Source organism: Pangasianodon hypophthalmus, chromosome 16 (genome assembly GCF_027358585.1).
Source record: "Pangasianodon hypophthalmus isolate fPanHyp1 chromosome 16, fPanHyp1.pri, whole genome shotgun sequence".
In the NCBI taxonomy this organism is placed as follows: Eukaryota; Metazoa; Chordata; class Actinopteri; order Siluriformes; family Pangasiidae; genus Pangasianodon; species Pangasianodon hypophthalmus.
The window spans coordinates 9,686,484-9,708,163 of NC_069725.1; the positions used below are offsets into that span (position 1 = coordinate 9,686,484).

At 36.1% G+C, this 21,680-nt stretch overlaps 1 protein-coding gene across 2 annotated transcripts in view; it reads right to left on the reverse strand.

The window, feature by feature from the left end:
• rap1gapa (RAP1 GTPase activating protein a) overlaps positions 1-19,949 on the reverse strand; it is a 123,413-nt gene extending 103,464 nt beyond the window's left edge. For both annotated transcript variants that reach the window (XM_053240607.1, XM_053240611.1), the window contains exon 1: positions 19,722-19,949. The gene's annotated coding sequence lies outside the window, so the exon portion shown is untranslated. The remainder of the gene's footprint in view (positions 1-19,721) is intronic.
• Positions 19,950-21,680: the final 1,731 nt, after the last annotated feature.

Genomic DNA, 21,680 nt, shown 5'->3' on the forward strand with positions numbered 1-21,680 from the left:
ATGTCTTACCCAATGCTCACACTAGCAAGCGACAAAGTCACAGGCGACCATTCCTTTTCCATGAACGTGCATGACAAGAAGACGCGATTTCAGCAACAGCGGCAAGCGGCAAGTGACAGCATGACAAAGCGAAACCGTGGCAAAGCGACATTTGAAATGACATTTTCTCAAGTCTATGCAAATTAGGTGACAATTCGGAATGATTCCTTGAACCAATCTTATGATGTATGTGGTCTGATGTTTTTTAGTTCCCCACTCACAACTTACAACCAGCAAGTAGTTCATCATTACTGTCTGACTCGCAAAATGGAAGAAAATTTATAACCGTGGTTTCATCTCATCCTGTCATAAAACCTCTTTTAAATATGTACAGAGACATTATGAAGAAAAATATAGCTTAGCAGAGATCAGTGGTGTCTACGGTGAGTGTATGTAGCTAGTACTGATAACTTGCTTTGCTCATTTGCTAACAAAGCTAACAAACATTTAAATAAAGCAATCAATTTTTACACCCATTAGTGTATAATTTGTGTTAAACTAGTAAACTCTAGGCCACAGATTTTTAGCTACTAACATTTGTTGTCATCAGAACCCTGCACAGTGCACACCTTGCAACAGTACCGGCCACTACACAACCACTACAAGTGACACAGCTGACTTGTTTCCTGCTTGCGTGAATGTGACATTGTGTTTCATGTCAATATATTAAAAATATAGCAAAAACACTCATTTAAATTTTATTGTGAAATCCCTTGCCTGAAGCTCATTTAATTAAAAATGACTTAAACTTATAAAGAAATGTGTTATTGGGTCCTACTATTGTGTGACAATAATACTAGCAAGTATTTGGAAGATGACAAGGAAGCTCCATTTCTGCATTTTATCAAACAGATCACAAAATCCCACTTGTCCCTGCTGCATTTGACCCCAGCTTGAAAGCCAATGATCCCCACTCAGCCAGCCTGCTGATTTATTCATAATTTTTATTCCTTTCAGTGTTTTACCTATGTATCACCTTGTACCATACTGCGTAGTACACTGTGTCCTAGATTCAGTTTGTTATGTTCCCTTAATTATCTTATTTTCAACTGCAGATGAATTACTTACACAGATAGTATTTGGTTAATGGATAAGAACATTTCTCACTGAGCAGTACTGATGGGGGAATGGTAAATGCTATTCCTATTACTTTTTATTATTATTATTATTATCAATATTATTATTGTTTGCTTTTATATATTAAATTTATTGCTTGAAGACTGGTTCAATTTAGTACTAATCCACACTGCAGAATCACCGCTACGTGCCTTAGGGATCTCTCCTTATGTTTCTCTCCTCACAGAAGAAAGTATTACCATAAAATAAAATATTCCCACATTTAATGAAACTCAGTTTCCTGTAAATAAACCATCATAAATTTTTATGAAGGTAAATTAGTGGGAAAAAGATTTTCCCACTGGATGAATATATCCAGCTGCTGGAAGAGTATCCAGCTGCTGTGATCACTGGTGTACATCAAGTCAAGTCGACTGTGGAAGGAAATGTGCAACATACAGCAATACAGGAGCATGGCACAAAGGGCTAAAGTGCCAATGTGTGACAGAGGAAGACATGTACAAATACAATAAATAAGGCAGTGTATCACATTACAATAAATATACAGAACAACTACACTGGCCCTAGTGAAAAAAAATATGCTAAGTATACTTGCAGCCAGACTAACTGTCAGTATACATTATGTGTGTTAATGATTAGTTAACTTGAAGTGTGCTATTTTGGAACAAATAATTTTGTGCTAAGTATATTTTAGTTGTAATTAAATTGTAGTAAAGCATAACTTTAAGTGCATTTAGTGTACTTTTATGTGCTAAATTGGAACAACTTCAAGTATACTTAGTACAATTTAAATATATGCCTGTATAAGATAATTGCATGCTTGATTAGTGATATTAAAGTGGACTTTTTTGTATTACAAGTACATTACAAATTAATTAAGAGTGTCTTCAAAACACACAAGCAATATACCATAAATATATTATTTTTGAGTAAAAATATGCTCATTTTTTCCCCAATGCTGAATGCACTTCTTGTCAGGGTCATTACAATAAATAACATGTAACTTCAATAACAGACATCTGTATTTCAACCCAGTGGCATGACAACACCGGGAATCCTCCCGCTGCTCCCGATTAGCCAACCCGGGCCTGCTACCACCCGTCACTTACCGCGCTCCTCATCACTGACCAACAATTGTTACTGTTGCCGTTGGCAGTAAAACCTTTTGTCAAGTTGTTCACCGAGTTTCTGCCTCTTCCCCAGAAGAGAATAAAATAGGTAAAAGCATGGTAGTAATATATATATATTTAATATATATATATATTTAAAGTTAGTACAATTTTTTGTTAGTATATTTGCAATGTACTATTGAAACAGGAAATATATTACAAATACAATAAAGTATACTTTTTTTTGACTAGGGGGACAATGCACTATACAGGACATGATGAGCATTGTGTCAATGAACTAAACGGCCTACTGTGCAAGAGCTGAGCAAAACCGTGCACACTGTTAAGTAGAATTAAATAGCAGCATATGAATGTGCTACTTTCTAAATGTATAAAAATATCAGAATGTACGCTGTAGAGCTGTAACAACTAAACTCAATAAAATAGACGATATTTGATAAATAGTTTGGTTAGAATTTTATTATCGGTTAGTATCGGTTAAGTATGAAAACACTTTACATTTCACTACACTACTGGCCTCATGACATATCTTGTTTTCATGTAAGTGGTATTTCGATTTGTAATCTTTTGTTTGTGGGAATGTGAGAAACATTGGAAGTCGATAGTGGAATCATGCTTATTAACTGCTGTGTGTTTTTTTGAATTGTCCTACCTTATCTAGTTTTCTAGCTGTACTGCACATTTATGGACATATTTATCAATCTTTCCTGCCCTGTCAGAAAACATGAACTTGTGCTGCTTTGCAAAATGTCAATACTTTTTGAATGACAGCTTGATGGTGTGAAAATGACTTAGCATGACCTCAAATGAATGATAAGTCTATGAGACAAACATTTTCTCACTTCAAAACCCAAATCCTGTCATGAAGCATGTGCATTATACAGTAGTGTTAGGCAGTAGCGTAGCATTTCTTAGCATACACAATATATATGTTTAATATATCTTATGTGTCAAGTCATCAAGTTGCTTTCCTGCTCTTAGTTCACATCAAAGTTGATCCAAAAAAAGTCAACTGACTGATTCCAGGCGTTGAAAATTAACAGTCAACGCCAAAACTTTGGTGCTTATTTCACACAACAAAATGATTACCCTTGTGCACGCACACACGGCAAGCCAAATGAATTTAACAGTGGAGTGTTTGTGCGGTGTTAGTGAGACAGCCAGCAGATATTTAATTCACCTTTATTTTGAATGAGAAATGTGTGGAACCAGTAAAAAAAAATAGTTTGGGTGTCTCATTTAGTTGACATAAGCACTTGATAATATTCTCATGCTGTGACAGATTATGTGATGAATATCAATAATGCTGCATTGCAGTTAGTGACCTGTTACTTAATTAAGCCTAGTTAAGAATTCTGTAGTATTATTAGTTGATTCAAATACTACAAAGAATATTTTTTAATAAATATTTTTAGTATGTAATACCTTTTTTAAACAATCAAAATTAAAAAAAAAAAATTAAACAAATTGCTAGATTAATCTGTTATTTAAATAATTATTAGTTGCAGCCCTAGTAAATTATAATACAGCAGCATACGCACATAACATCTGTAGTGATAAGAGTACAGCCCAGATGATATAAGGTATAAAGTGCATGTGGGATTAGTAGTAATGTTGATAAAAAGGTGAGCCTGATTGCCTCAGGGTTGCAGAGTCTGGGAATAGTGACCCAGATGCTCTGGAATCTTCTGCTAGAAGTGATAAAATGTAGGACGATTTGGATGCTCAGCAATTTAAAACCACAGATGAATCAGGGAAAAAAATTGCAGATGTATTTTACAGTCCACTATTCAATTTGCAGCAGAGGAAGTGACAAAGCCTTAGTCACGACCAGGAACTATTTATCTAAATGAACTTTCCTTATCAATATAATACTAAATGCAATTTCACAGCTGCTACATTCCAGTGAAACTGTTATCTGAAAATATGGTAGTGTTTATTCTGTAACCAAAATTCAAGAAGAAGCAAAACAGATTCATTTTTGTCTTTTTTTTTTACTTTACATATAAATTACAATGAAACTAAGTCATGTGAATTCAAATGTAAGGTACAGTCTATGTGCTTTAGATATAAATATAAATGAGTGTGCTGCTGGCATGAATATTGCTTCACCTCAGTAAAGTCACAAGAAATTGACTACAGATGTCAAAGCTTTAAGAGAATTAGACAGGTCACATTTATGAAGTCAATAAAATAAGTGGATTTGGAGGCAATATAAGTTATATCAGCATGCCAGACCTGATAAATGATTAAAGGGTTTTGTGCAGACTGCAAATGTATTGATGCAATGAAAGCCTTAATAATGGAACATCTTAAGAGTTTATTAGATATCAAGTTTTATTAGTGGCAATGCTGCTACATATTTTATCTGATCAATAAAAAATACTGAGCAGTATACTTTAATGTAATTGACAGGCTTATTCAGTGTCATAGCTCTACTTTATGTGTTTCAGGTGCAAAATATTCACAATTGGATCATATCTGATTATTATGAATAGTGTACTAAAGCAACTGAAACAAACTTATTGCATAGAAGAGATGGGTATCAGATAGTAGTATAAGTACTAACTATCTAAAAAAAATGTGATAAATTATTTTCAAATAGGGCTGCATGATTCTTGATGAAATACACTATATGCCAAAGGTTTGTGGACACCTGACCATCACACCCATATATGCTTGCTGAACATCCCAGATTTAGTCCCCTTTGCTGTTATAATAATTCTTATTATAATCCACTCTTCTGGGAAGGTTTTTCACTAGATTTTTTGGAACGTGGCTGTAGGGATTTGTGCCCTTTCATTAATGAGGTCAGGCACTGATGTTGGGTGTGGAGGCCTGGGGTGCTGTCAGTGTTCCAGCTCATCCCAAATGTGTTCAGTGGGGTTGAGGTGCATCGTTACATCCCTGTTCTATATACAGTACTGTGCAAAAGTCTTAGGCACATACAAAAAAATGCTGTAGAGCAAAGATGCCTTCAAAAATAATGAAATTGAATGTTTCTACATAAAAAAATTACTATAAAGAGCAGTAAACAGTAATAAATGAAACAAAGTCAATATTTGGTGTGACGATCCTTCGCTTTAAAAAAAATAGTAGTCTCAGGTACAATTAGTGCAGTTTTATAAGGAAATTAGCTGAGCATCTTGCAGAAGCAGCCACAGTTCTACTGGAGACTTTGACTGTCGCACTTGCTTCTTATTTTTGCAGCCAAACGCAGCAGCCTTCATTATGTTTTTTGTCTGAAAAGTGGTCTTTTACATTTTTTACTGTCATACAAACATTTTTCTGTAACATTTAATTTTGTGCTGGAAAACTAATTTTTGCATCTAAAATGTTTTTGTACTGACTCAATAATGTATAAGACATAAAATATAAATCTATAACAAAGTTTGTACTAAAAAAACAATAGGGTGCCTAAGACTTTTGCACAATACTGTATATAATATTAAATATTTGTTCAGGGCCAGTTTGTTCCTTCTTACTGCAAGCATGTATTTAGGTCATTTTAGAATTCAGTCACAGTCTAGCTTTCTGATGTTGTTTCTTCCCTTTTCTCTTCTGCAGCTGAGTCACTGTACTTCATGTCTATGGTCACTGGTCACAGTAAATAAGGAATAGTGGCACTATGTTTTATGCAATTTTTGCGCGAGTGCAAATGCTGCTGAATCGATGAATCAACGTTCTTGAATCTAATACAAATGAGAAAGAAATTGTGCTCATAATTTACATTTTTTTTGCAGCTTACATCCACGAAATGATGCAAGCTTTGGAAGTCTTTTAATATTTAGTTTCTGTGGTTACTGTCTTTGCAGAGTTTCTGTGCATGTTCTACCCGTGTCAGTGTGGGTTTCCTCTGGATTCTCCAGTTTCCTCCCTCCTCCCACAGGCATGTTAGTAGGTGCATGAATGAATGTGAATGAATGTGTGTGTTTGGTGCCTTGTAACGGACTGGCATTCCATATTAAGTAAAAGTATTTTACTACTAAATAAAACATTTAAATATTGACTAAGAGAATATTCATGCATTCATATTCTCTTAGTCAATATTTAAATATTTAATTTAGTAGTAAAATACTTTTACTTAATATTATCAATATATAATAAAATATATTTTAATATACATACTATATTTTTAATGTTCTTATTTTCATCTTAAATGTTAATTATGTGCTTTTCCATTCCTATTCTAGTAATAAAATAAGCTCAGTATGAATAATGGTCAATATATTAGACAGATTACATTTCTGTGTAAAGAAACACTTCAAAGAAACTTAATAAAACTATAATCTATTTGGTTATTAATACTATTCATATATTTTCAGAGGGCGTAAATGATCAGATGCCATTTTGGATATTTTTATTTGCACTGCTCTTTTTCTTTTTGCTCTTCTTCTATTATTTTCTGGCTGTCTTGACAGTCACATCACACTCTGTGCTAATCACTAATTTATGACCTCAACCATACAGCTAAAGCTGAGCTTGGCTTCTGTAAACAGCACCACAATAATAGGCATGTTTAACCTGCTAATCACAAAGGCAACAGACCTAGCAATGAAAAAGAAACACAACATTTAGTGGTTTGGAACACGAGTAGCGTTTGCTTACTAGTGAACAATGCTGTAATTGATTTTTTTCAGACAGTACTCTAAAGGCAACTGTCTAATCGTTTAAACGTTATACACATGATGCCCCTGTCCAGTGGAAATGATAACACTGTCAGCTACACTGAGAAGTGTGTAAGAGGACACATCGGTCATACTGAAGTATGGCTTCGGGCAGGCTCTAAATCAGGACAACCATGTTAACAATGGCCTTGTATATTTACAGTGAATTCTCATGGCACGAAAAGGGGACATCGGAGGATGTAGTCCACTTAAATATATCCTTATATCCACCCAGATACATCATAATAAATTTGCAACATTGGCAGACATTAGGAAACAAGGACATCCTTATTCTAAAGAGGTCTATGTTTTTACAGTCCTATATTGTAAAAAAAAAAAAAAAAAAAAAAAAAAAAAATTCAACAATTTAGTGGATTTTACTAAAATATTTATTATTTGCATTTAAACAAACAAATATCTATATGTTTTTATGAAAAAAAAACTTTTAATAAATCAAACTTTGATTTTAATTATGATCTTAAAATTACTCAGTAAGTTAATGTAAACTTAAATCATTCCAAATTACTAGATTCTAATTTTGTTGTTCTTCTTGTTTAGAAGAAAAATACCCCAGAGTGGTGACTATGTCATTCTCCTATCAGATAGAGTTACTAAATGTTAAAAATGGTTATCTGAAGATATTCAGAGATAAAATCCAAAACAAAAAGTACTTGAAGTAATTCTGATATGCTTGTTTACGATGCAATTCTGATATGCTTGTGATAGAAAAAGTTGCACTTACCCTCAAAAATGGCACAGGTTTAAGTGTTAAGAGTTGGAGATCAGTTGGGTTTCATCAGCATTGCATCTATGGAGTGTTATGATTGATTATTAATGACTTTCATATCCTCTTGTGTGTAAGGAACCTGTTGTTCATATGTCTGTCTTTGTGCACGTGCACACGTTTGACGGCCTTTCATTATACAACTGAAAAGAGGAAATGAGATTATCTACATTGTCAGACAAATTTATAAATATTTAACTATTTTTCAGTGACACTTATGCAGTACATCTGGACAAATCCAGTACAAATCTATTTAGGAAAAAAAAATAAATAAAAAAAGCTTTATATATATTATCTCATTTTTCCTGATACAATTTTATACAATTCAGTTGATATTACACAAATGACCATAAAGTTTAATTTAATCAACAATACCACCTGTAATAATGTGGACATGATTTTTTTTTCTTTCTTTTTTTTAGCAGTGCTGTCTAAAATTTTCTAAAATCCTTTAACATTTGTATTTTGCTTATGGCTTTGAATGCTAAGAAAGACCTTCTAGTCCTTTTTTCAGTAAAGAATAATTTTGTGTCTTATTTTTTCCTGGCGTGTCCATTACAACAAATAGTGTCAACAAACAATGTCAAAGAAATTGTAGAGCAAAGAGACTTTTCAAGCCATTCCACTTATCTGAAGTGCCGGACGAGTGCTATCAATACTCACACTTACTTTTGGCAGCTCAACAGAAATGTGTTAAAATTCATTCTGTGCTCTATAAAGCACTCTAACAGACAACAGATGGATCAGGTTGCACCAGCTTAAAACTTAAATGGTTCAGTTTGAGAAGAATTAATTGGAAAGTTTTGCAATTTTAAGAAAAGATCACATAACAGAATGTAGTCAGTCATGCACCATTGTCATTTTAGCCCTCTGTATTGATTTCTTTTGCTATAAAGTGAAGACCTAAACAGCACTGTTTGTAATGCTGATGCATTGTTATTGAGAATAGTACAAGCAAAATGTTATTTAACTGACGTCAGCCCAGGAACGCTTACAGTGTAAATTATTCATATATTTCAGGCATGGAAAGAATATCGGTCCTACCTAGCTTTCCTGGAAAAGCAGAAAAACATGGGCTCAGACTACTAATGACAGGCAGAAGCTGGGCTTACCTCCAAACTCACAGGCACTATTACCGTGAAAGCTGCTGTATGAGGTGTGCAGGGCATAAGAGTCACACAGAAGTTTCAGGACTTCCTGACAGGTCAGGTCCCACTAGACATACAACAGCCAATTTGTAGCGCTCCTCAGGCTAGTCATGATACAGCAGCACAGTAGATTTTCTCAAGAATGGACCTCTATTTTATCTAATGATCAGCCAGACTGTCCTATTCATCCACCTGCCATAAACTGAGCCCACTTTCACAAACGGGTTTGAAGTTATACATTCATCTGTGCTGAGAAAAAGATACAGAGCTCAAGAGATGGTTTAAAACTTTGGTAACACTTTCATTAATACATCAATAAAAGTTCATGTTCATGATTACAAGGTACATGTTTTATGATATATTCCTTAATTACTAAATGAACTTTAAAACTTTAGTACAGGTTTAAAAATAAACTCAATCACAAAAAATCGGTGAAAGGTATTTGTAATGGCTACGGTTCATTCTGAAGTGATCATGACTGCACCACCTTTCACAGTGAAAACTCTGAAGGTTCCCTTCTGTAGGGGTCAAACGTAACGGCCATATAGAATGGATTTGAACATTTTGTACAGCCAAACCTGGTGATATATTTCTGGCTGGCCCAGAAAATCACAGGGACGGCAGGACATATTCAATAAAAGGACCTACAAATGGGCTAGCAACATCATCAGCCACCTCACTCATCCCACCCACAATTTCTCCACCCTCATGAAGTCTGGCAAGTGGTACCGGAGTACTGCGGCCAGAACATCCAGACTCCGGAACAGTTTATATCCCCAGGCCATTAGATTGATCAATAGTCATCATTCACTACCGCTTCCACCGGGGTCATCAGGATAAGATCAGCCCCCCTGCACCTTACTACTTTACCTTACCATCATACACACACCTCATACTAATTGGATTAATAATCCTTGTCACTTTAAACACTACACTTTGCACTGACACTTTATCACTACTTGACACTTTACACTACTGCCACTTTATTGTTACTTGCACTGCTACATAATACTCTTAAACCTTTTTACTGTTAACTGTTCTTATTGCAAACTGCTTCTCTTATTCATACTGTAAACTGACTTTTGCAATTGTGTATTGTTTATTTTTATTATTCTTTTGCTATTGTGTATTGTTTATTTTTATTATTCTTCCTGCCTTGTTCCTTATTGCATATTTTTTTGTATTTTTATTGTCTTTGTAATTTATTGTTTGTTGCCCTTCTACCCCGTCTTTCTCGTGAGGAAAAAAACAAAATGAGAATTTCATTGTACCAAAGTACATATGACAGTAAAGATCTTGAATCTTGAATATTGTCCCACAATCACTGACACTTCTATAAACTAGAACTAGAACAAGTATTGCAATTTAAATAATGAACCACTGGACTAAGCAACTGAAACTTCCTCACACTGCAACCAAATGAACATAAATGTACAAGCTATGGGCTGTTACCTGAAATACCAATAAAAAACATGAAGCCTAGCTGTTTTATTCAATTTAATTATATTTTAATATTACTGTATATAATGGTTCTGCTTGGACTGCTTGCAGCTACTGTTTTTTTTTCCCATTCATGCGCTGTCCCTGAGTAGCTACGAATTGTTCTGTTGCTCAGTATGGCACTTAGGCAGGTTGAGATCTGCAACCCAGCGGGTCAAGAGACACTCCTGAATGTAAGAGACCCTAGTACATGGGGCCTTGTATGCTCTCAGGTGGAACTACAGGGACTTCTAGACAGTAGTAGCTGTTTTACAGCTAATGAAAGAATGTGTTATGAGTATGAAAATATACAGTATACAACATATGTATACAAGTATACATAAACATTTCTTAATATTCACAATCTGCATAACTTTTGCTCATAGTTATTAATGCTCCAATAATAGTGTATCCTCACATTATCAACTAGATGAAGAATTACTTATAAAAATGTGTTAATGTTTAAATTCTAAATAATGATTTGATCATAACAATTGAATGATTAGTTAATAGTGTATACATACATTAGCCATGACACGATATGTCATTTATAAGCAATTGTTAGTTGTCCAACTGTGAAAAACTAATTATTTGTTCATAGATGTTAATGATAATTAATAATTAAGGAAAGTTATCAGAAAAAGTGTCACCAAAGCCTCTTCCACACTGTCACCATATTACTAAACCACAAACAGTTTTTAATAATATTCTACAATTTAAGGAGTGTGATTTATGTATGAGGCAGACTCTAGCTTCACACCATTTGTCTCTATTTGCAAGTTTGTGCTGAACATGAAGGTTGGAAAAAGTTGTTTTGTTTGCTAACCTTTCCATTTAAATAACCTTAGCTACTCTGATACCAAGACAAAAGGTGACACCGGAAAGTGCTGTCTTAATCAGTGAACAGGACTGTGTGTGCTGTGGAGTGTGTGACTTTGTCTGACATGCAGAAACTAAGGTCACTGAAAGAGTGTGATTTAAACCATAGAGAAGATTAATGACACATTTACTTAATAAAATAGCAGCACTGCTTTTAAAAACTTGGAGAAATGCCATTACACAGGCTATAAGTAAAGGGCTGAAATATGACGACATTATTTATGACTGTCTGTACCACTGCTTTTGTAAAATGATTTGTCCTTCTGGGCCAAACCACGTCTATTTTTTGTGATCCTCTGTGACGGGAGAAATGGATCAGTTTCCAAGAGGGTACTGCTGTTGTTCTTCACAAGCTATATATATGTGACTGACAGCAAAGACACAGTCCATCTGTCCTCTAAATCTCCAGTATTACTAGATTTAGCAGGTGTAATAGCCTCCCTGAAAACAATGAGCTCATATGTTTTTCTGTGTTTTCATAAAAGTAATGTTTACACAATGTTTCGAAAAATAATCAAACTTTGTTAAACTTTGTTAAGAATTATTTATACGTCTCAGCTAGGCCAGATGAGAATAGCCAGTTAAAGAAAGTTGAGGCATGTGCGATAGACATAAGAGACTGGATGCTAAGCAACTTTCTCCTGCTAAACCCAGAAAAAACAGAGGTTCTGGTACTGGGACCACAAGCCGCTAGAAGTAAGTTTAGAGATCACACTGTTACTTTAGATGGTCTCTCTGTTTCAAGTAGTCTAACAGTAAAAGATCTCGGTGTGATTATAGACTCTAATCTCTCATTTGAGGCGCATGTAGATAATGTAAGCAGGTTAGCATTTTTCCACCTCAGAAATATTGCTAAGATTAGAAATATACTTTCGCTAAGTGATGCTGAAACACTAGTCCATGCATTTATCACGTCCAGATTAGATTACTGTAATGCTTTACTATCTGGATGCTCATCTAGATGCATAAATAAGCTTCAGATAGTTCAGAACGCAGCAGCGAGGGTCCTGACTAGGACTAGGAAGTATGAGCATATCACGCCAGTCTTATCTACATTACACTGGCTCCCAGTAAGATTCCGCATCGATTTTAAAATATTACTCCTAACCTATAAAGCATTAAACGGTCTCGCTCCGCAGTATTTAAGCGATATGTTAGTACCTTACGTTCCGCCGCGCCTACTTCGCTCTAAGGATGCAGGCTGTCTATCAGTACCACGCATTGCCAAAACCACGGCAGGGGGCAGAGCTTTCTCTTACCAAGCCCCAAAATTATGGAATAGTCTCCCAGTTAATGTACGTGAAGCAGACACGGTCTCAGTGTTTAAGTCGAGGTTGAAGACTTATTTATTTAACCTAGCATTTAGCGACTAGTGTTTTTATCAAAGGAGTAGATCTGGGGGACTCGTGGATGTTGAGTTTTATCTCCACACAGTGACTGTGAGTGTACCTAACCACTTTCCTTCTCCTTCTGCCGAGCTACACTCCTGAGCTGCCGGTGATCCAGACCTCCCCCCCTTCACTCTGGACCTGTCCACTGGCAATGCTTCATACTGCCACGAAAACGCTTCAGCTGTTTTCCATGGACTACACCAACACACATTGTGCTCACACACACGCACACTACAGTGTAAACCCATATGAGGATGGGTTCTCTGTTGAGCCTGGTTCCTCTCAAGGTTTCTTCCTATCACCATCTCAGGGAGTTTTTCCTTGCCACCGTCGCCCTGCTTGCTCATCAGAGACGGCACACACACACACTTCACTTTACTTTTGTTTGTGTAAAGCTGCTTTGAGACAATGACCTTTGTAAAAAGCGCTATACAAATAAAAATGAATTGAATTGAATTTACAGTCAACACTAAATGTATATGCATCCATCATGAAAATGAGCAAAAATGAATATATAAAATGATAAATTTAAATAAAAAGCTTTTAAAAAAAGTTAAGTAGTGTTTTTTCCCCAAAAACATTGTTATAACATTTAATATGCAACTTTACATTTAATATTTTGCAAACGTTCCACTGGTCTTCACTGAAACTTAACCTCCTGGCAGAGGCAACCAGGTTTTAGGCTAAAATATTGTGGTACATTGTGTAATTTATAATGGCCTGAAGAAGCCACAAAACAGCCCAAAAGCGTAACTGATCCACCAAGCATGCTGATGGTGCTTATAGTCAAAACTTTTAATTTTCATTTGATTTGACCACAAAAATAGATTCCAAATTTACTTCCAGTGTCATTTTGTTCAGTTCAGAATTTCTTGGCCATTTTTTGAAGGGTCCCAATAATTATGACATGACTATTGGCACTGATATGAATATACTGATAAGTTTTAACAACTGGAAAGCCAGCATATTCTGAGACACAGGCTCATATGTCCAGTCCAGTCTTAGAGGAACCCCACAAAAGACTATTACCAACTTCTGTGGCATGGATGAGCCAAAAACAACAAACATTCATGTTTTGTGTCCTCTGTGAATAACCTGGATATCATTATCATAAAAAAGGATTTGAAATACAATGCATAAGGAAGCCTTGGGATCTCTTCACAAATGAAAACAAGAATCGCTTTATCTTATGCGTCTCATTTCAATTTCAGCTTACTTCCATCCTTAAAGGTGAGTGTTTATGCAAAATCAGTTCAAAACAGCATATGTTTAATTCCTGTGTACTGTCATGTCAAAATCACTGAGGAACAGTATTCCTCATTTTAAGGCAATTTAATACTTCAAATATCCAGTATATGGTGTAAAGCTATAACACACATTTCTAGAACTTTTACTTAACAACCTCTATTAATGGAATATTTGAATCAGCTTTCACAGCATGAGAGACAGATGGAAAACAATCCGTCGCCAAATCCCTAATCCATAATGCATTAGCACTATAACACAATGCATTAGCACTATAACACAACCTAGTATAATCGCACACACCTCGGTTCAATGCAGCTTAATGCCAGAGGGTAGCTTTAATCCATATTGGAAAATTGTAAAGAGTCAGTGTGGTCGATGTCGATGTCTAGAGGCTGCAACCTCTGAGAACAGAACAAGTCTCCCTACTGATTCAATTTGACCACACTACAAGCGAGCACAGGAGGAGAGAAATGAAAGACGCCTCAGGATCAAGGCGTTTGAACGTATGCAAGCACATACACCATGTCAACACACAAACATACACACAGGTTTGGATGTAAAGAGGACAGATAAATCAAGTTATTAATATTGCCTTTTTTTTTTGTTTTACAGATCAAGGAATGAGGTTTTGTTATATTATGAGTTTATTTTTTCTTGGCTGATTCAAAGACACATAAAAATGATGTTCTTTTTCTCATAACAATCAAGACCACACATGAATGACACTCAGTTTGAGAAAAAAAAAGTATAATGGACCAACAGCAACAGTTTCACTGAAACAAGACAACTGAATATTGGAATAAGACCAGACGTTGTTTTCCAATCTGCAGCTGTCCAGTTTCAGTGAGCCTGTGTCCACTGTAGCCTTAGATTCCTGTTCTTGGCTGATAGGAGTGGAAGCTGATGTGGTCTTGGCTCATGGTTTGGCTTGGTATGTTGTGCATTTTGAGATGCTTTTCTTCTCACCACATTTGTAAAGAGTGGTTGTCTGAGTTTCCGTCCACTTCCTGTCGGCTTAAACCAATCTGGCTATTCTCCTCTGACCTCTCATCAGAAAGCGGTTTCTGCTCACAGAACTGGATGTTTTTTTGCACCATTCTGTATAAACTCTAGAGCCTGCTGTGCATGAGAATGTCTAGATACTACTCAAACCAGCCCATCTGGCACCACCAACCATTCCACTGTCAAAGTCACTGAGATCACATTTTTCCTTATTCTGATGGTTGATATGAACATTAACTGAAGCTCTTGACCTGTATCTGCATAATGTTATGTATTGTACTGCTGCTACATGATTGGCTGATTGGATAATTGCATGAATAGGCTATTAAAGTGGAAGATAAGTGTATATGAAGCACATACTGCATATTCTTTCTTTGCACTATGCTTTGATGTAGAGAGGATATACAACAAAATGGCAAACTGTCAAGTTGATTAGCATTTTCCAAATTACCACAAACCTCAACTGCCATAAAAGATGGATTATATTAGACCACAAGTTGGACTGCAGCCCTAATGATATAGCCTTGATAATGGACACAGTGCGTGGTGTATAAGATGCAATATTAGTACCATCTAGATTCCAGACAAATGCCTGGAGCTCAGGTGGTACTGTGGAGGTGGTACAGTCATCATGACCATTAAACCGGCAAGCCTGCAGGCTACACACAGATCTTTCAGCTTCCTGGAGGGCAAGCCACTGACCTGAATTTATCTGCTGTGGGAAAACGAGAAAAATTCAGCCTGGAGAGTGAAAAGACATTTGGTTTGCCCTTGTTAAAAAAAAGTTTACATAAGTTCCTAAAGTTTTCTGTCTGCCTGGCTGTCATTTTAGGATATTCAAAGCAGCAAGCATTGTTCATCCTATAATAAATGGCATGTTCTACCTCTAAAACTTGCTGCATAAGGCATTTCTCACTGTAAAGACACGCATTATTTTCTTGTGGTTTCACTGTGACTAAGAGGGCTGGTCCAAACAGCATTTTCCAGGGTTTGAATATTTAACACTACAAATTTTAAGTAAGTTCAGCCCATTTAAATGTATCCAGTAAGCACCAAACATAACTGTGATATCGCAAATGAACTGAAATTAGCTGTACATATAAAATAACACTAAGAGTTATTTCTGCAACTACTTTTCATTATGGCACAAAATGATAGCCAATAACTCAATAACATATAAGTCTAAACAAATAATAAGACAAGATATTGAGTCCAACACTTGAATACATAAGCCATCCCGATATTTAAAACCAATTAAGTTCATTAGAAAATATTGTGGCCAGTTACACACCATAACTTTGGGAGTGGGTATGACCAGTCAAACTTTCTGCAGGAAGCAATCTGGACTGGGAGTAAAAAAAAAAAAAAAAAAACAGTCCCATACATACCTCTACATCTGACCCCAAACATTACACCTTTCTGTTTTCTGCCTTTCAGTGCCTTTTTTAATTATACATTTGATTTATACAACATATTTTTTGTGTTAGACTGACTATGATTCAGGGGTACATACCGATGCTTAAAGGGACATGCCAAATAAAAATTATTACACATATCTATATATCTGTTATGAGCATCTGTTACTCGACACTTCTGCTCTGTTCACATGTTGGCTGTCAGATTGTGTCTAATAGCAAAACTGCTGTATACGTGTGATGATGGATGACCAAAGGTAGCACACATATATGCAAATGTTACCCTGATGATAGCATCATACGTTGCACATATATTTACATTTACATTTACATTTATGGCATTTGGCAGACGCCCTTATCCAGAGAGACTTACAATAGTGCTTTGAAGTCTATCAAAAATACATTCTGATATTGGCTCGGTAGGTCACAAACTAGGAATACCATCAGTCCAAAACTCTGTTGGGGAGGTTTTTTTTTTTTTTTTTTTTTTGTGAAAGTGCTAATTTAAGTATTTTATGAAGAGGTAAGTCTTTAGCCATCATTTGAAGACTGCCAGTGACTCAGCTGTTCGGACATCTAGGGGAAGTTCATTCCACCACCTTGGTGCCAGAACAGAGAAGAGTCTCGATGCATGCCTTCCTTGTACCCTGAGAGATGGAGGGACCAGTCGAGCAGTGCTAGAGGATCGGAGGGAGCGTGGTGGCGCTCGAGGTGTGATAAGTGCTTTGAGATAAGTGGGTGCTGGTCCGTTTTTGGCTTTGTAGGCGAGCATCAGTGTTTTAAATCTGATGCGGGCAGCTACAGGAAGCCAGTGGAGGGAGCGCAGCAATGGGGTGGTGTGGGAAAATTTAGGAAGGTTGAAAACCAGTCGTGCAGCTGCATTCTGGATCAGTTGCAGAGGACGAATGGCACTCAGAGGCAGACCTGCCAGGAGTGAGTTGCAGTAGTCCAGTCTCGAAATGACATATATAGAATGTAGCTAACATATCTGTATGCTTCATAACAAATCAGTACAACTGATCACCTTAAATCCACTTATATTTCAAAATTGGTTATCATTTGTCAAGCACCTTTACCAGTGCTGGCTAATTGAAATAACTAACATTAGAATAGGTGTGCATGTGCAGGCTATTCCATGAGAAATAATATGAAATAGTTTCACTTTGTATCAGTCATTTTTAATTTTTATTGCAGTGCTTGAGCTTTAAATACAGTAACCTTGATTTCCGATTGCTGCTCAAATGAAAATCATGGAAAATTCAGTTCGCTGTATTCTGTGTGCAATCATAATGTAAATACAGTGTTACAGTGGTGCCAGTGTTTCTCCAGAGCGAGGCATCCTGATTTGAATACTGCAAAATGTTTTTTTCATATGCTGAAACAGGTCACCACAGAAGACAATTCGCTTAATGATTAGCCTGTGCCTGAGACATTCTGGGCATTATGTCTTTTCTTTTTTGATTGACATGAAACAATTGGCTTTGAATATCAACTGGTTCTAAACAACTGGCTGTGGCCAACGGCTGATAGCCAGCTGTGTGGCTTTATTTTTTCTTTTATTGGCATCATCATTGCATCCCTAGTTATTACCTGTAGCCTTTGATCTCACAGAATAGATCATACCTTCTTTAGTACAAAAAAAAAAACATACCCCTCTAAATTGTCCTTCCGCTTATTACTGAGACGGTAGGAACTATGGAACGGGCAGACTGATGAATGTATGGTTTTTCTTTTTCCACTGAAAACTGATGATGGCAGTTTGTACAGTGTTTGAGAAAGGGTGGATATCAATCAGGGCATCAAGCTGACTAGCTCACAAAGAGCTGACCAAACACTAACATCTGAGAAACAGTGGGGCTGTAAGGCAGAGTCAGGGGAGTGTGATCAAATGAAAAAGTATGAATAATTTTGTGAGCTCTTGAAGGCCCATAATGTAAGGCATTTTGTAACATAATATCTATTCTATTGATTAACACCAATTAAAATAAAATTATACAGCATCCTTGTAGTTTTAATCTCACAATATCTATAATGGTATGTGCTATAATATGTCTTATCTTAAACTGCATTAATAAAAATATCCAAGCTCAGCAGAAAAGTGTCACTTTCACTGTTTTTATCCAGTCACAAACACTGCATTATCTGAAACTTAGTAACTTTAAAAAAGGATTTAAGCTCCTGGCACTTGGCTCAGTTAGCTACACACACACACACACACACACACACATATATATATTTATACTTTATAAACCTTGCAAACCACATTTTAGTAGAGTGGAAACACAATAAAACCATGTTGTATTTTTAAATCCATTTTCCTCAAAATCAGTTTTTTCTATGTTCAGACCTCTGTTTCTAGATGACCTGCAATCATTAAATCATTACTAACCCGAATTAGAGGAATATTATGGAAAAATGTCCCAAAATATTGATTATTCTTGGATTTATGTTAGATTCTACACATAAAATATACATATTTATTTCATAAAAGCACATATTTTCTTGATTAAACAAATAAAAAAAAGATTTTCCATCAAACCGTCCTGTAAAAGTCTTTCTATTGAGTGCCTTCATAGTGAAATAAGCATTTTAATTCTAACTGCATTAACAAAAAGCCTAGATTACTGGATTTATTAAGTATGCAAAAGTATAAATTTTTAGTTAGATGCAGCCTTATTTGATAAATAAATGTACATTTTGGGAAAAGTTCCAATTACTCTAATTGCAAAGATTTTTTTTTTAATTATTCACTTGTAGAGTGTTGCTTTAAACAGAGACACATGCAACAATGAAATCTGCTGTTTATGAAGACTTTAGTAGTTTCCATTAAGCTTGTTTACTCGCTCGGTCACCTTTAAAAAACATGATAAACATCTGAACTATCTTCTTAACCTGAAACACTACTCAGTTTGTGAAGCAAAGGCTGTGTTATTGTCTTGTTCAATGTTATTGTCTTGTTAATCTTAAATTCTTAAAAATCAGTATGCTGAATCAGCATGGAAAAAAAACAATACAAACCCTCAAAGAAATTCTAATAGTTTCCATTACAAATACCATTACAAATCATCAGCTAACCATTAAAACCATTACCATTACTGGTCCTTAATGGTATCCATTAGCCATAACATGCCACCAACAGAAGGCAACAGATTACCAGTAGAGACCTACAGGGACCATTAGAGTTTCCATTAAAACAATACAGTGCACATTATAACCATTAAAACCATTACAAATTCTATAAGGGGTTTCTGTTTATTATCTATTATTTTTTTCAGCAGAATAATCAGCTAATTCAGTCTGATTTACACTTAATCATTTAATAACAGAGTACACATGTTCACATATTAATGGCATTCACGTTAAGCGCGCGCGCGCAACACAGCTGCGTCTCGCGCATCTCCTTAACGGACACAAACACGTCCGTGTGAGTGTGAAGTCGGTTTGCAGATTATCGCGACTTACTTTGCTCTGTTGTGGCTTTGTAGTTGTCTCACCGTCGAAACAGCTAGAAGCTGGGTGTGCACTGGTCACTACAACATCTGCACTTGATCCAGGAAGTGAACTAGTTACCAAAACAGTCGCTTCCAAACTGAAGCTGATGTGATGTGTGGCGGTTTGCAGCTTCAGAGCATAACACACACCGAGCTGCTAGTAACTACAGCCTTCACCATCTAACTACAGCCTTCACCATCTAACTACAGCCTTCTTCTCTTTCTCTCTCTCAGTCCACCCCGAGGAGACGCACGTGACTTACCGGCGCCGCTGCGCGCGCCCGACATAAACAACACTGTTAGTGCTGCATACACTGAACAAGAACTAGACCCAAAATTCTGCTTGCAGTCACAGAATGCATGGAATATTAAACCATTTAGAAACTTCATTAACACGTGCACACAGTTGCCAGTATATACACTCACCGTCCACTTTAATAGGAACACCTGTCCACCTGCACATTCATGCAGTTATCTAATCAGACAGTCATGTGGCAGCAGCACAATTGCACAATGCAGATACAGGTCAAGAGCTTCAGGTAATGTTCACATCAAACATCAGAATGAAGAAAAAGTGTCATCTCTGTGACTGTGGCATGGATGTTGGTGCCAGATGGGCTGGTTTGAGTATTTCGGAATTTGCTGATCTCCTGGGATTTTCACACACAATAGTCTCTAGAGTTTGCACAGAATGGTGCAAAAAACAAACAAAACAAACAAACAAACAAAAAAAAAACACTGACTGAGCGACACTTCTGTGGGTGGAAATGTCTTGTTGATAAGAGAGGTCAGAGGAAAATGGCTCGATTGGTTCAAGCTGCCAGGAAGATTATAGTAACTCAGATAATGACTCTTTACAACCATGGTGAGCAGAAAAGCATTTCAGCACGCACAAAACATCAAACCTTGAAGTAAATGGGCTACAACAGCAGAAGACCATATTGGGTTCGACTCCTGTCTTCCTAGAACAGGAATATGTATATCATGGGCACAGGCTCAGGTCTACGGTTGTTGTAGCCAATCTGCCTCTAGATTTGATGTGTTGTGCGTTCTAAGATGCTTTTCTGCTCACCACTGCACTTCCATGCCAGCCCTTGTTATATTACTGCTCTATGATTCGAGTCCAATGGAAAGCTCCCATTTCGAAATATATTATTGCTCATTTTCTCTGGTAAGTAGAAAAGACAATTATGGGAAATTATGTTCAGTGTACAGCAAAGTAATGGACAGCTACAAGACTATCATTTGCATCTGTGAAAGACTTTCCCTATAGCTGACAATATGTACTCCAGATGTTTTGCCTATTTGTTCATTTCATTTGTGAAAATACTCCCCCAAAATACACATACCATTAACGTTCATGACATTTATGTGTCTCTGCTTTACTTCTTTCTTCTGTTTCAGCAATAGTACAGTCATAAATTCAGTATCAATCGTTTATTTTCAGGAATGTCCAGTATAAGACCTTAACATCACATCAAAATACATGGATTTTTTTTTTTTTGTTCCTTTTTTTTCCTTGAAAATAGAGTTGAGTTTTAATTCAGGTGTTTATAAAATTCTTTCCTTTCTGGAACTCTCAGTAACATATTTTCCCACCTACAGCCTCAGACATTTTGAAGGTTAAAGGGCTTGAAAGGTTTGAAGGTTAAAGGGGCTTTCTAAGTCTGCTATTTCTCCATTTTTTTTTTTTTTTTTGCATTTTGGAAAAAAGATGGAGCACATTAAAAACGTTAGTCACCTTGCCATTTTGTTTGATAAACAAGAATCCTTGGAAAACAAGTCAACATACAATTCTTGTTACATAAATCACAACTTTTTTTTTTTTTTTTTAATTGAAAATTTTGTGTGAAATACTAGGCAATTCACACACTTGATGTCCTGATGACTTTTGAAATGACCAGGGTATTGGCCTGTAATCAAAAGAGAC